Raw genomic sequence first — 5,341 nt, forward strand, 5'->3', positions numbered from 1 at the left:
GCCATGGTCTTTGGACCTGAATCATGTGAAAGGTTTTTTCAATCTAGTTGAGAAATGTATGTCGACAATTGTAGACTTCCGGTTATATGTTTCTCCAGAATCTATATATCAATATAGAGTTGATGGAAATATCGTTACCCATGGTGACTGTTCGCGATTTCTAATGCGGTTGAGTCGGGTATCCCGATGTGCCGGTCATTGTGTGCACTATGACCTGGGTTGGTGGAGGTTGCCCGTCCACTGGGTGTATACTACCCATTAGGTGTCTGCCAACGTGAAGTTGACTTGCATTTACTGATTCAGAGGCCTCGATATCCTTGCTTGTGAGAAGCCGAATCCTGATGTACTATTGCCATACTTCTCCCCTGTGAACGGGGAGTTGAGTGGTTTTGTTGGTACCTCCACTCTTTCGGGAATATTTTTGCAGGATTGTAGGATTATGTGACACCTTTATTTTCAGTAAATGAATCAGGCAGGTTATTTGCAATGTGTTACAAATCTTCTGAACGTATGGTTCATCTTTGAGTACGTGGACTTGAGGCAGAAATGTGTTGACCATTCCACTAATTTCCTGACATTTGTATGGTACTTGAAATCTCCCCCTAATGCCTAGAATGTTCCTCACTGAATCAACATACTGGCCTTGAATAACTCTCCATGCGAGGGGCTTGAGGTATTGACGGAAATACAATTATCTCACATAGATCCCAACTATATGTTGAGGGGCCAATGATGTATGCCGGGTGGTGATATCGGTATGCAACCGAATTACCGCAGATAGGAAATACTTGATAGATATCCACATATCAAAGATAGAGGGGAGTAATATTATGCAGTTCTGTCATGAGCGTGTAAAACTGCATGACTCCAACGTAAAGTTGGCAAGTTGCAATTCCAAAGTAAAGATAATGCAATGAGGTTAACTCTTTGGCTATGATTCTACCAAACCATTTTGAGTCTAGGCATTAGGACAAATTGCTAAACTTCAATCCAAAGGCCATAGAGAAGACCCTCAAGGAGAATTCTGCAATGGTATCCATTCGATTTGCTTGAAATCGATGTCAGGATAATGAGCCAATGGTTTTGTGTGAATAAAGCACACACTTAAGACCATCATTAAATATGTCTTTTAGAACTATGGAATACCTGAATAGTCTACTCAATGTCTGGGAAGAGCCACTTACCTCGACTTGATGCATTCAAGGAGTCTGAGTGGTTCAGTGTAGACTTTAAGGTCTGTGAGCCTTAAAATTAGCTTCCCTGTGTCAGTTGTAGTGCACATAAAATCCAAATGGCGTTAGAATTTAGCATCATAATAATCATAAACTATTGGAATTGCTGATAGTTTCGGTTTCAACCCAATGTCTCGATGACCAAAGCGAGTCTGCCAAGTTTTCATGTACAAGACATTTTGGAAAACTATCTTGGGCGCAACATGTGCTACGGGTTTTGTAGTATGTGTAGTACAATCCGGATGATACATAGAGAATGTGCTTGCCATATCCGTTGTATATGATAAAGAGAATGTATTTCTCTTTCTTGTCAGCATAAATTTCGCTATGGAAACCATTTTGACGAATATCTCTATGTCTTAGTAGGGTACGGGTTAAACTTGGGAAGCAATGAAGCATCCCGACGTTACTCGAGTACCCACAGGGATAGTAAATATGACTCGAGTTGAGCCAACAAATACCTCATCGCGTCTAGCGATTTTTAAAATATCTCATTTCTCTCAACGAGAGTGGAAACATTTACTTCCCTAAGTATAGAGTTCGTGGTGCATATGTCCACAAGGCACAAGTCATCTTTCATCAGATTGACCCCCGTAGAAATCTATATATAGACATGAAGATTCTCAAAAAAATTACTGTCAGATATATAGAATACATACAAACGTATTTGTACGAAAGTGCTGATACAATATATTGTGATATACAATATATGATGATAACAATAATTATGTTCATATTAGAACATCAGAAATGGACATAAATAAATAGATCACTAAGGAGATTGAGGTGTCTGTTCAGAGGCATCCCTCCAGAACAGGTGCCTGTTGGCAATAGAAAGAGAGAAGAGACATGACTGTTCGGGGTTGGACACACCCCTTTGCTAATGACTATTCATTAATTAGCATGTGCTAATTAATCTACTAATTAATTCCTAACAAATATGTCGGCACACTGTGATTTCAGTAGAATTAACCTCGGTCTTTCAATTTTATCTCACATTAGGGATTTACGGTCAATTCTTTTCACTATTAAGGAAAACCTTATCCACAGAACTTTAGCAGTAGCACCTATTAAAATGGGACGCTAGTGCTACATAGCAGTACCGCGTGCACTTGAGACGCGCTACAGATACGGGTGTAGCAGTAGGGCTTCTCAACGGAAAAGCACTACTACTAAAATTCCTACGACTAAGCCGATGGGCTACGAATAGTAGTAGCGATCTTGGAAAAACGCTACTACTAAAATTCCCACGACTAAGCCGATAGGCTACAAATAGTAGTAGCGATCTTGTGCAAACCGCGCTATCGCAAAGATTATTGTAGCAGCGCGTTTTCCGTGAAAAACACTATTGCTAATGAAAATAAAATAAAATGAAAAACAAATAGAAAAGTAAATGAAAATGAAAGAAATAGAAAAAGGAGAAAGGAAAAAATAAAATAAAAATAAAAATAAAAATAAAGAAGAAAGGCATAGCAGTAGCGTCTTTTCGTAACAAGCGCTATAGATAATATAGCAGCAACGCGTTTTCTTGACCCCCGCTATAGAAAGGGAAAATGAAATAAGAAAAAAATGAAAATAAATAGCTATAGCAGTAGCGTGTTTTTACTTCCAGCGCTACCGCTACGTTTGACTTAACCCCCGCCTGGTTCCCCCTCCCCGGCCACCACTTCTCCCCCAAATCCCTCGCCCCACTTCGCCGCTGTTTCCCCACTTCGCCGTCGGAGCCGCCCCCAACGCCATCGGAGCCGCCCCCAACGCCACCGGAGCCACGCGGCCTCATCAACGCCACCGGAGCCGCCCTCGCCGCCACCGAAGCCACCCTCGACGCCCCTGCCTCCCTCGCCACAACTGCCTCCCTCCCTTGCCACCACTGCCTCCCTCGCCACCACCGGAGCCATCCTCTGTAAGCCCCCACCCCTACTCTCTCTCTCTCTCTCTCATGTATAGCACAAACATTGGACAGAGAACTAGCTAGTTAGGTTAACTAGTTTAATTATCTAGGTTAGTGCAAAAATTTAGTTAGGGCTTTGACAGAGAACTAGTTAGGTTAACTAGTTTAATTAGGTTAATTATCTAGGTTAGTGCAAAAATTTAGTTAGGGCTTTGACAGAGAACTAGCTAGGTTAACTAGTATAATTAGGTTAATTATCTAGGTAAACTAGGTTTTTGATTTTTGAAAAGACCACTATTTTTCAAGGAAAAGAATTTAGTCAAGTTTTATTTTAAAGATGATCCCTTCCTAGACTTTTAGCTTTAAACAAAAAACAAAAGCATTTAGCTAAAAATAAAAAAAGGTAGCTATGGCATTTAGCTATAAACAAAAAACAGAATTGATGTTATATGATATATGTCATTGATGTTCATTTGCATATTCCATTATTGTTGATTGTATCTTTTCATTGAAGTGGTCATGTTATATCTTTTCATTGAAGTGGTTCGATTGTGCCCAAGTGACCTTTTGTTGTTTCCAGGGAATGAAGCCAAATGGCCTATGTTTTGCCGGAATGTTGATTCATTTCCGTTCCGGCAAATTTCAGGTGCTCGATTTGTCCACTTTTTAGCAAAGGTCATGCCGAAATTTTCCGTGAATTTCGGCATGACTTGTGCTACAAACTAGGACATATCGAGTGTCCGGGATTTGCCGCACCGGGAAGGAATCAACGGTCCTGCAAAACATAGGCCTTTTTTATGTCATTATTCATTTTATTAGGTCTAGAATTAATTGACTAGATTTAATCGTAGAAAACATGGCTAGCAACGATGAAGGACAGGGTTCTGGTGATTGCGACGACGTCTACCTGGCGGCAGACGAATTTTTGAACCTTGCCGACGATCAACGGTTGTTGTAGCTGGGCCCACTTGTCACATTGGAGATTGAGACCGACATTGAGACCGGCTCTGAGACTGAGACCGGCGCCGAGACCGGCACCAAGACTGGCGGAGCCGGTATAGAACCGAAATCAAAGAGGCAACGACGCCCAAACCAGCTCATCACTGCTAGAGTGGTGGTCACGGAGGTGGACGATGACAATTTTGAGCCAAAAGAGCCCGCGGAAGCGCGCGCGTGCTATGGCAATCAAATAGGCTGCATACCACGGGCTTGTGCCACCATCAACGATGTGAAACTACGGAAGATACCATATATGAAGCAGTCCCTCCTAACGAAGCTGCACCAGGTGTTCTTGTTCCCGGGACGGGATGAAAAGAAATATAAAAATCCAGATAAAGACCCGGCAATGAAGAAGAAAAACAGACGCGCCATTGGCAAGTTTAGCGACGCGTTGTCCGCTTGGAAAGTAAGGGTGAAAGCAAGGATCATCGGCAAAAAGGAGCCTGATACGTCTCCAACGTATCTATAATTTATGAAGTATTCATGCTATTATATTATCCATCTTGGATGTTTTATGGGCTTTACTATGCACTTTTATACTATTTTTGGGACTAACCTATTGACCTAGAGCCCAGTGCCAGTTCCTGTTTTTTCCCTTGTTTCAGTGTTTCGAAGAAAAGGAATATCAAACGGAGTCAAAACGGAATGAAACCTTCTGGAGAAGTTATTTTTGGAAAGATAGCAACCCGGGGGACTTGGAGTGCACGTCAGGAAAGCAACGAGGGAGCCACGAGGCAGGGGGCGCGCCCACCCCCTGGGCGCGCCCTCCACCCTCGTGGGGCCCTCGTGGCTCCCCTGACGTATTTCTTCAGCCTATATATATATCCGTATACCCTAAAACGATCGGGGAGCAGAATAGATCGGGAGTTCCGCCGCCGCAAGCCTCTGTAGCCACCAAAACCCAATCGGGACCCTATTTCGGCACCCTACCGGAGGGGGAACCCTCACCGGTGGCCATCTTCATCATCCCGGCGCTCTCCATGACGAGGAGGGAGTAGTTCACCCTCGGGGCTGAGGGTATGTAACAGTAGCTATGTGTTTGATCTCTCTCTCTCTCTCGTGTTCTTGATTTGGCACGATCTTGATGTATCGCGAGCTTTGCTATTATAGTTGGATCTTATGTTTCTTCTCCCCCTCTACTCTCTTGTAATGGATTGAGTTTTCCCTTTGAAGTTATCTTATCGGATTGAGTCCTTAATGATTTGAGAACACTTGATGT

This window comes from Aegilops tauschii, chromosome 5, assembly GCF_002575655.3.
Source record: "Aegilops tauschii subsp. strangulata cultivar AL8/78 chromosome 5, Aet v6.0, whole genome shotgun sequence".
In the NCBI taxonomy this organism is placed as follows: Eukaryota; Viridiplantae; Streptophyta; class Magnoliopsida; order Poales; family Poaceae; genus Aegilops; species Aegilops tauschii.